Source organism: Podarcis liolepis (assembly GCF_965112155.1).
Source record: "Podarcis liolepis genome assembly, chromosome: 4".
NCBI lineage: Eukaryota > Metazoa > Chordata > Lepidosauria > Squamata > Lacertidae > Podarcis > Podarcis liolepis.
This window is the reverse complement of record NC_139558.1, coordinates 63,251,957-63,264,089: the sequence shown is the minus strand read 5'-3', so window position 1 is coordinate 63,264,089 and position 12,133 is coordinate 63,251,957.

Sequence of the window (12,133 nt, the reverse complement as noted above, 5' to 3'; positions counted from 1 at the left end):
ATCAATGAACTGAAATGGCCAGAATCTTTTATGTGGAAGTCTGCAACACACTTGCCTCTGCAAGTTATTGTTGTGGCAGGGTTAGGGTATGTATTCCTTTATTGGCTTCTCCAGGAAAATCGTCAAGGTCTTAAAAGCAGCGGGTGCTCAAATGGCTTCTCAGACGCCATGCATAATCATGGAAGTATACAATCAATAAAGCACCATAACAACTGCATGAAGCTATCAATTAAAACAATAAATGATAGCACTAATTAAACAGCATTTAAGAAAGTGGCAACACCTGGCTGAAATCACTCTGTTTTGTAGGGAAATGCAATCTAACTGAGATACTAGTGTCAATTATTTCCAGAGGTACGTGGCTGCAGGAATAATTCTGCCTTATTTCCTCAAACAGTGGAAGGGACACTGGAAGAGAATTGAGTCCCGTAAGCACCCACAGTGAAGGTTTTTTAATTCTGCATGTAAAGATGTCTCTGTGTTTTACAAAGCTGTTTCTCATAGACTCACCTGCATGAGGAACATATTCAGAAGAATTAAAATGGCTTATCTCCTAAGAGCAAAAATCACCTCTTCTAAACCTTAGGCTTGATGCTTTCCTTAGGCACCTCTCGATCCAAATACCATAAAAACGAAAAGGGATACCGGATCAGGTCAACAGCTCATGTAATCTATATCTGTTCTCACAGTGGTGAATTGGATGCCCATGGAAAGCCTGCAAACAGAGTCCATCGCACTCTTACCAACTATGATTCCCAGCAACTGGTATTCAGAGGTATACTGCCTCCAACCGTGGTGGTAAACAAGCACTCTACCATGCAACACATGCACTGCCAGTCTGATATGAGTTGCCTTGTAAAAGCAGCCTTGGCAGTAGATGTAAAGCAATCCCTCCCTGCTTCATTTCTATATTGTGCATTCTTTGCACTTGAATGTTTGTAACTTCAGTATATCTCATATCTTCCTCTATGGAGAACAAAATAGGGCTAAAGGTAGCTTGGGGATCATGTTTCACATTCATTGCAAATACCTCAGGTGTTCGAATTCTATGGGATGGGGGGGGGAAGACCCACAAAGTTTAAAATTCTGAACAGAACTTTCAGCATCTGTCGATTCCATTATATGAAATACCAAAAATTTAATTCACCAACTGTTTTGTGAATTACCACTGTTAAGTATGTAATTATCATTGTCTGTACTTTTCTGCATTTCATTTCCCTCTGACCTCACTTTGTATAATCTATAATTCAGTATAATGCTTCATGAACTTGATGAAGGGGACAGCAGTGTATGCCATAATAAATTTGTTAGTCTTAATGGTACTGCAAAACATGTTTTTGCCATAAAAGACTGACACGGCTAGTCCTCTGGAAATCAAAAGATTAGCATTTTGTTAATTCAAAAACATGGTTTTTTTTCGAATTCCATGTTCCTGATTCATATATTTAAAAGGCTGAAAGCTACTGAAATATATTAATTTTGAAATATAGCATTACAAAATATTTTATTCAAGAGTCAATGTGTGTTTCAAAAATGATTGCATCTGGTGAGAAGCCTGCTTATAATGCTGCTATCAACTTCACTTCAAAGAGGTCCAGCCCTACCATTAGATAGTGTAAGGCATTTGCCTCAACAGCAGATGCTGGAGGGCTCCTGGTTGTTTCTTCTCCTCAGCTCCCTGCTCATTTCTTACTGCTGGGGATTGTAGCAAAATATGTCACAAGCATGCATCCTGAAATAGCCTGATGTCCTCAAGTGCACTGGAGGTAGGCTTGCCATACATCAGGAAAATTACTGACATACCCTGGTTTTCATTGTACAAATGGCATCGGGGGGGGGGGGTGCCAAATCTGCAAAACGTCAAGGAGAACCCAGATTTATTGCAACTCAATGGAAATAAATTGGAGGGCATTGTCCCATTGGCAGCTTTAAAACAAGATTCAACTACCAGTATAGTCAGCTTCTGTAAATAGAATGAAGGAAGGAACTATTTTGCCATTTGCTTCAGGCAGCAAAGTGTTTTGAGCTGGCCCCAACTTCAAGACATCAAAACAAACTGGGGTGAGGGTCAGGCAAGCTCCATCACACAGATAAAGCATACATAAGATGGAAGGGTCAGGCAAGCTCCATCGCACAGATAAAGCATACATAAGATGGACACAGAGCTGCAGGGAATAGACCACCTGAGCTGTTTTGTCTTCACATGAGGGAGTATTCTGGGTCACCCTCACAGGAATTTGTTTTCCTATCCTAATATAGGGATGTCCAACCAGTCAATCACGATCTACTGGTCGATCGCGGGGCGTTCCTGGTCGATCTCATGATCCTGATTGATCTCCCAAAAAGCTCAACAACTTTGTAGTGGGAGCAGATCGCAGTCTCTTGGGAGTTCGACATTCCTGACCTAATACATAACAATCATGCAAACTCTCTCAGGGGGCTTTTGGTCTTCTTGTCTTCCTGACACAACCTGCCCTTCTATAAGGTACAAGTACATCAGTGACAATGGCATCTTCTGCAATAGTAATGTTTAATGTTTGATATTTTACTATGTTTTATATATGCTGTAAGCTGCCCAGAGTGACTGGGGAAACCCAGCCAGACAGGTGGAGTATAAATAATAAAATTAGTAGTAGTAGTAGTAGTAGTACAGGGGGTGGATTTGGATTGTAGCAGCTGTGTCGAAGTCTCTTGGGTTTGTCTCTTTAATCAGATATCAGGCTTATTGCTGCCACAAAGAATCACAAAAAGTATCAGACAGTTAGATTCCATGCTTCCCCCCACCCTCACTGCATCATAATTCATTAGAATGTGCTATAATATATATCTTTATCTCAGATTATCCTAACAGCAGCCCATATAATCCTGTGGTGTATGTTAAGTAGCTTGCACAAGGAAATCCAGTGAGTTGCTCAGGATTTTAATGCAGGTCATCCGAGTCCAGCTTCAAAGCCAAGCCTCTGTGCTTTGCACCACACAGTTTCATGCAATCTAATGTTTAAATTCAGTTCAGGCTCAGTGAGTTCAAAGTTCAAAGCCAATAGCTGCTTCTCCCAAAAGGAAATGATACTTGTCAATGATTCTTAGAAAGCAGGTAAGAAACCTCCAGTACTTTTATATGGAAAACCAACTTTCATTTGAGTGACTAAAAATGAGGAAACAACCCTCGAGGGTTTTCTTCCTTGCTACTACCAGAAGTTTGTGCTGGGAGCTTTATAAATAATGATTCAGCAATCTGTGTTTCACAGTTGCTATCTGTGCATGTGATGAACTGTGTTTAGATAACATGGAGGGAGCGCTGCTCGGAGTGAAGAGACATCTCCCAACAATCCTGACAAACAAAGCGATTTATTTTCTTCACAGTGCTTAGCCATGTTTTATTGTGCCTCTCTGTTGGCAGGAGGAATGGGTTTGAGGGCATGACACCTCAATGAGATCCTGCAGCGCGTGTGACATTCTGACAAATGGCTACATTGCTGCGCACACAGTACGACAAAGATTGTGGCACTCTCCCATAGTAACCACAACATTTGAAGGGGGAAAATTCTTTCCCTGAGCAAGAAACACAGATAAGAACTTTGTGGTAATGTTTCTGAAATCATCAGGGGAACTCTCAGCTGTCAACATACAGGATAGTCCCTAGGCACTTGTTTTGCTATGAGGCCTGAAGCTGGCACAAGCTTTAACCGTGACCATGTTGTACATTTCTGTGGAATCCTTAACATTTGCATTTTTAATTATTTTAGTTTTCTCACCTTCATATTCTCCATAAACTTTGCAAGCTGTGCCATGTGTCCATGTGATGCCTCTTTTTGTGGTTACTTGGGAGTAGGGATGTAAGAAGCCCTCTCCACCGCATCATATGCAGCACTGTTTCTGGCCCACTACAGTTCAGCTTCTGGTCAAGACTATGTTATTCTTCTTGCTGTGTGCTATGGCAAAAAAGAAGGAGGAGGAATTAATTGTGTTATTGTTATGTCTAACACCATTTGTTTCAATGCAAAATACAGTGGTACCTCGGGTTAAGTACTTAATTCGTTCTGGAGGTCTGTCCTTAACCTGAAACTGTTCTTAACCTGAAGCACCACTTTAGCTAATGGGACCTCTTGCTGCTGCTGCACCGCTGGAGCACAATTTCTGTTCTCATCCTGAAGCAAAGTTCTTAACCTGAAGCACTATTTCTGGGTTAGGCCAGTCTGTAACCTGAAGCGTATGTAACCTGAAGCATATGTAACCCGAGATACCACTGTAAATACAATGTGACATGGGGGCAAAGTCATTAATTAGATATCAACACATAGCATTTGCAAGATGAAAACAACAACAACAACAACAACAGAAAATTATATTCACTGGGTAGATTTCCATTCTGGAAATGAGACGAATCAGCGAGCATTGGCAATTTCTGTTCCTCTTTGCATTTTTGTCAGAATTCTCTGGCACTCTGATTTGTGTGTGTGTGTGTGTGTGTGTACAATTTATATACCACTAGATTGTAACACCCCCCCCCAAAAAAAACCCTGGAGGTTCTAATGTTTGTTGAGGGTCTTACCAAAAAATGTACCCAATTGTATCCACCTGCAGTTAAATGTTTCTTATGCTGTTGTGTCACACAAAGCAGAAAGATTGGCTTCTCCTATTGGCATCAATGAAATATTGTAACTGATGGGGCCAATCCACCCCTTTCAACAGTCAGACTGTTGAACTCACAATGTGGGAAGGGGAAAGTTCTGCACCCTGCTCCAGAGATTTATGAATGAAACTGCATTTCCTTCCCCCTCACCTAGCAGATGAAATTATGTGACAAATGAAGGCTGTATCAGTATTGTCTTATCCACTTAACAGTTGAAACGGCCTCGGTCCAGTATATCTGAAGGAGCGTCTCCACCCCCATTATTCTACCCGGACACTGAGGTCCAGCACCGAGGGCCTTCTGGCGGTTCCCTCACTGCAAGAAGCCAAGTTACAGGGAACCAGGCAGAGGGCCTTCTCGGTAGTGGCGCCTTCCCTGTGGAACACCCTCCCACCAGATGTCAAAGAGAACAACAACTACCAGGCTTTCAGAAGACATCTGAAGGCAGCCCTGTTTCGGGAAGCTTTTAATGTTTGATGTATTATAGTATTTTAATATTCTTTTGGTAGCCACCCAGAGTGGCTGGGGAAGCCCAGCCAGATGGGCGGGGTATTAATAATAATAATAATAATAATAATAATAATAATTATTATTATTATTATTATTATTATTATTATTATTATTATTATTTTGAAACAGCAGTGCAACTGCACATGTTCAACTGTGTATGTGGTGCTGGTGGAGTGAATGGATGTGGATGGTCATGCATGATGCACTTCCCTGACACTTGTTCAACCTTTACATTTGTAAAGGAACACTGTGCTCTGTCATCCAATAGGAAACAACCCTGTGGAGTCTGAGCTTTCCATGCACTACATCTGGAAAAGGAAAACAATTGACATGAAAAAGAATGGCATTACTAAAGAGATTAAAGTGCGGGGAGACGCCAAGCTGATATTTGTTGAACATGGTAATCATCAGCCATATGTAAAGATTTAAGCTATAGTCATTTTTCGGCTATGATGCTGGGCCTGTGACTCGTGGGAGTTTTATTTTTCCCCTCCTTTAGTAGCTCATTAGTGTTGCAGAAAGCTTGGTGTTTGAAAAGGTTTTCCTAGGTGGCATGTCAGCTGGTGATGGCGATAATTGTTGTACTGAATCTTTTTGACAGCTCACAATCATAATTATTTTCAGAGTATCAACAAAAGAGCTGCAACGCACTATTTACAGCATCCCACTGACCGCTTTGTGCACTGGCCAAGTTTTGTTTTGCAGATATCTCTCTACCATATCGGAAACGCCTTTTCTTCTTAGGCCTTTTGTTGCATTTCAATCCAAATTAGGTCACCGGCTCTTGCTAACAAACTTATTGGAGCCAACAGGATATCACAGACAGAAGGAGAAAAGGAAAATTTGAGAGGCATTACATTTGCTGAGTGGGGAAAAAATGTTTTGCTTATAATGTGATAATAACTGTACTATTACATGACCCAAACATTGGAGCTAACAGCTCCAATTTGCATATGCCACCTCAGTTAAAGCTGTATCAAGGTGTGTGGGAGAGACGATGAGTCAGGACCACTATGAAATCTCAAAATTAGTAGGTGCATGCATGCGTAGAACGAGAGATAGTGAACACCTATATAGTGTAGCCTGCAATGTTTGAGTTTAGTGGCTACAAATCTCCTCCTCTCTCATTTTAATGGAAGTTAACACAGATATGAATGTATGCTTGTTCATGAATTTTCAAGAATGACCTTCCCTTCTATCTATTTTTTACCTCTATATATCAAGACTTTTATCTACAGAATAATCATGAGTATGCTTCATATATATAAAGCTTGGAAGCTGGAGCTGCCTGGAGTCACTCAGTCCTACCAGCCATTCTGTTTCATTCATACATCACTACCATTGCTTCAAAAGAAAAAAGGAAATACGTGGGGATCCCACTGGTAAAGAAAAATGGCTCTTCATTATTTCAAACTCATGAGAATGGCTTTGGATTCTACACTACACGACTGGAACTACCTTCATGGCATCCTTGTGCATGAAATGAGGGAGAATAGAGCGAGGGAGCAAGAGGAAGCTTAGGTGTGGGGAACCACAAAGTGTATTTTCCAAGTCTGTCTTCTAGTCTCAACCCTGCCCTTTACTGACAGGCAGCATGCCAGTTTTCTTATCCCCAACAAAATTGTATTTTATTAATGAATACATTGAAAGTGTGTGCTATGTAAACAGTGTGCACTGAATGCATAGAAAGTGCATGCAATAGGCCAGAACAGATGGGAACAGGATGCAAAAGCACACAATTGCACACAATGGGATGTAATGGTATGGAACAGGCTATGACTGAGAGCCACCAAACCCAAAATGGGATGCTTGGTCCAATGCTGGTCATTGATTGTAATAATAAAGATTTGAAGCTGTTCAGCCTTCCCTGCTGTCTCTGTATTAGGAAGTTTAATGTAATGTGCATTCATGTCTTTAGAATACTAAAGTCAAGGCCTAAACTGAGATTTAATGCATAGTCAAGGTGAGCATAAAATGTTTTTCCCCTTCTTCTCTTTTAGTGCATACATTTAGTGCACACAATGAGCTTTACCCATTCAATAGAACTCTTCAAGTCTTCTGAAATCTGTGAAGAGAGTAGCACTGTTAGTTTTCTCCAGAATGCACCCTCTTGTTTCCCTCATTCCTTTTTTTCCACTTGTTCTTACACTAAACAATCACACAAGGATGCTCCCTGTAGAAAAACATTACGTTGCTATTGTATGATATGAATGCAACTGTTATGACATATGACTTTGTCTTTGAACAGGTTTGCCATTGATTCAGTGGTTCCCCCCTCCCCTCAGGATGACTGTCAAGAAAAAGAGGTTTAAATTTATATTCACTTGTGGTTAGGATTTAAACGATCATTTGCTGGGGTTTACTGAGGCACACGGTAACAAATAGACCTGACGCTCTACTTTAGTTGGAATCTAACATCACTGCTATATATACATTTGGCAATCTGAAGCTAGTACAATGCGACCAGGGGAGGGCTAATAGCTCAGTGATGGGGCACATAGCTTGTAAGCAGGAGGTCCCGGGTTCATGCCATGGCACCCCCAGTTAAATGGGGGTGATGTGAAAAACTTCTGCTTGTGATCCTGGAGAACTACTGCTGCCAGGAGATGAAAAAGTGCTGGTCTAGACAGACAAAAAGTTGGACCTGACATATTGCAGCTTCTATTGTTTCATTGACTATGTGTTTTCCACAGCCAGTGCTCGGAGCCGGAGGACAGAATTGCAAATGCCACAGAATTGTGAGGGGGGGGGTTGGGGTGTGTGGTCATCCTGGATGATGCCCTGAGCCCCTTGCATTTCTCAAGATCCTGTATCTGTGGGGATAGGATCTATGACAGCAATCTTGCAAAACCAGTCCCTTTGTGTAGGTAATGGTTTCGCTGATTGGTTAAACACCATGATTAGCAGAACCAAGTAAGTTGCTGTCCCTCACGACCTGTTGTTGTTGTTTAGTCGTTTAGTCGTGTCCGACTCTTCATGACCCCATGGACCAGAGCACGTCAGGTACTCCTGTCTTCCACTGCCTCCCACAGTTTGGTCAAACTCATGTTCGTAGTTTTGATAACACTGCCCAACCTTCTCGTCCTCTGTCATCCCCTTCTCCTTGTGCCCTCCATCTTCCCCAACATCAGGATCTTTTCCATAGAGTCTTCTCTTCTCATGAGGTGGCCAAAGTATTGGAGCCTCAGCTTCATGATCTGTCCTCCCAGTGAGCACTCAGGGCTGATTTCCTTCAGAATGGAGAGGTTTGATCTTCTTGCAGTCCATGGGACTCTCAAGAGTCTCCTCCAGCACCATAATTCAAAAGCATCAATTCTTCAGCGATCAGCCTTCTTTATGGTCCAGCTTTCACTTCCATACATCACTACTGGGAAAACCATAGTTTTAACTATACGGACCTTTGTTGGCAAGGTGATGTCTCTGCTTTTTAAGATGCTGTCTAGGTTTGTCATTGCTTTTCTCCCAAGAAGCAGGCGTCTTTTAATTTAGTGACTCCTGCCACCATCTGCAGTGATCATGGAGCCCAAGAAAGTAAAATCTCTCACTGCCTCCATTTCTTCCCCTTCTATTTGCCAGGTGGTGATGGGCCCAGTGGCCATGATCTTGGTTTTTTTGATGTTGAGCTTCAGACCATATTTTGCTCTCTCCTCTTTCACCCTCATTAAAAGGTTCTTTAATTCCTCCTCACTTTCTGCCATCAAGGTTGTGTCATCTGCATATCTGAGGTTGTTGATATTTCTTCCGGCAATCTTCATTCTGGCTTGAGATTCATCCAGCCCAGTCTTTCACATGACCTAGCTGCTTGGTAAAAGAACAAAAGGCAGAGCTATCAGCCCCCCACCCTTTGCTCAGCATACATATATGTGAGAATAAAACCATAAATCCTTACAACACCACAGTCTCTGCTCACCCTCATTCCAAGGAAACTGAACTCACTGGGTACCCTGGCATCTCTCACTGCTCAGAAATTGGAGCATATTTCACAACTTTGAACAAGTACCTAATGAGCTCCACAAGGACAGCAAAGAACATGACTCTTTCATTCTGCCATTCTTATTATCAGTAGTACGAAGAGGCTGCCCCAACCTGTTCCATGTGGCAGCACTCCACATGGCTGGAATTCACTTTCCATGTGGCTTGACCTAACAACACAGGAGCCCTCTGTGCTGTTGGCAGGACCTATCTAGAGTGGCAAGGAGAGCCTTCACACAACTACAAGTGAATCACATGGAATGCTGTTCCTGCCACACAGAATTCCACCTTGCAGAAGTTAACATGTCAGTGCTCAAATTCTGGTCTTACATGTAAAATGCCCAGCAATAACTTGACCTGCATTTGTTTAATTGAACCATCTAAGTGCACGGCTGGTGGCAGGGAACTATTATTACCATCCTCACCATGTAGGGATTCTCAGTGCCAGTCCTCCTTCTACATTCCTGCTCCTGCTGTAAATAGCTCATTAACACAAAGGGTAGTGGACTATGTGATTGAATAAATCTAGCTCTGATTTGTTGCTTTTATTTGTCCCTGTCACTGCCACAGCTAAATGCTCATCGTCAGATGGATTTATATCCTTTGTTTTCATAGCTTTGCAAAAAAAAAAAAAAAAAAGTAGTTGTGATTTCAAAGATTTCATTTGATTGTTCTCATGGGTGTCTCAGGAGCCTGACAGAAAACTGCTCTCCTGCAGGTTTCCAGTCTGATTGCAAACACAGCTGGGGATAAGGCAGCACTGTAGGAGCTCAGGCATGGGCTTCCGGGCCCTTCCCACTTATTCCCATTGGGAAGGATGAAATGAGGTGAAAGAGAGCAGGAGCTCTGAGAGAAGAAACAGCTGAAGCAGGGAAGAAGTACAAGAGTAACCCATGAAACCACAACCAGGCCAATTCAGGGCTTGCTTTCTCTTTCTGCATGAGGGCTAACAAATTGAGACTGAATCCTGGTAAGATGGAATCTCTTTGGGTGTGCAGTTCCAGGTCCGGGAGTTGGGGAATTTGCTGGTTCTGGACAGGGTTCCACTCCCTCTGAATGAACATGTATGTCGTTTGGGGGTGAATCTATATCCATCTTTGTCACTGAAGGCTCAGGTAACCACTGCAGCAAGGAGTGCCTATTATTGGCTTAGATTGGTGTGCCAACCAAGTCCTTTCCTGGGAAAGTGACTGGGAAGTGAACTGTAAAGTGTTGGATAGATGAATAAATGATGAATGGGAAGATGTGCAAACACCCAGTGAACAAATCAGAATGAATGCTCAGTAAAGACCAGACCTACTATAACTACTCTGTAAAATCCGTGCAAGGGAATGAGGAAGAATGCTCAATAAATAGGTCTTCTGGTGGAGCCCTTCCTTCCCTGGCTACTTTCTCTCTGCTAGGCTAGGGAAGCTCTGGGCTTTGTAAGAACATAAGGAGAACCTGCTGGATCAAGCCAATGGCCCATCTAGTCCAGCATCCTGTTCTCACAGTAGCTAACCAGGTGCCTGTAGAAATCCGTAAAGCAGGATTTGAGCACAAGAGCACTCTCCCTTCCTGTGGTTTCCAGCATCTGGGATTCAGATGTACTACTGCCTTTGACTATGAAGGCAGAGCATAGCAACATGGCTAGGAGCTTTTGATAGCCCTCTCTTCCATGACTTTGTCTAATCCTTTTTAAAAGCCATCTAGGTTGATGGACATTTTGGACTGCATCATTGTCCAAAGAACTGGGATGCCATTGGAAGAACCTTGGGAAAAGATTCTGCACATTGACAGGGTGGAGGTGGGATTTGAACAATGGAGAATATTTACAGTACCCCCTGTTATCTGTGATTTTGACCCTGTGAAAGAGGTGATATGGAGGATTGATTACTCCTTTGTTTTCCCAGAACAAAAATGATCAATGAGGCAAACATCAATGTACGTTAGTGCTACATAACTGCTAGCAGTTTTTGCCAGCAGGAGACAAGAAAAGATTCAAAATGGTGCCAGTATTGGGAGACAAAGGGACTGTTAGCTATAACTGATTTAATATTTAAATGATTGGCTTTTACAGATTTTCTTCAAGGGTGGCACATAGGGACACTTGGGGTTTATGATTTGGCTGTGATTTTTATTGTTCCTTTTTCATTGTATAAAAGGTGTCCTAGCTTTTATTAGTTTTATGAATTTCTGGCAGAATGAGAGAGTCCTGAATTTCTGCTCAGGGTTTTCAAGGTGATGGCCTATAGTTATCCCTGTTTAATGAAATAATGCTATAATATGACTCATCATCCACGCATACCACCAGCTGTAGAAGAGGAGCCATAGCCAGACCAACTGCAAAGCAGGCAAAACTTTTGCTCCCTTCTTCTTCATAGAATCATAGAGTTGGAAGAGACCACAAGGGCCATCGAGTCCAACCCCCTGCCAAGCAGGAAACACCATCAGAGCACTCCTGACATATGGTTGTCAAGCCTCTGCTTAAAGACCTCCAAAGAAGGAGACTCTACCACACTCCTTGGCAGCAAATTCCACTGTCGAACAGCTCTTACTGTCAGGAAGTTCTTCCTAATGTTTAGATGGAATCTTCTTTCTTGTAGTTTGGATCCATTGCTCCGTGTCCGCTTCTCTGGAGCAGCAGAAAACAACCTTTCTCCCTCCTCTATGTTTTATATATTTTATATATATATGTTTTATATATTTGAACATGACTATCATATCACTATCATATCATATCATATCACCCCTTAACCTCCTCTTCTCCAGGCTAAACATGCCCAGCTCCCTTAGCCGTTCCTCATAAGGCATCGTTTCCAGGCCTTTGACCATTTTGGTTGCCCTCCTCTGGACACGTTCCAGTTTATCAGTGTCCTTCTTGAACTGTGGTGCCCAGAACTGGACACAGTACTCCAGGTGAGGTCTGACCAGAGCAGAATACAGTGGCACTATTACTTCCCTTGATCTAGATGCTATACTCCTATTGATGCAGCCCAGAATTGCATTGGCTTTTTTAGCTGCCGCATCACACTGTTG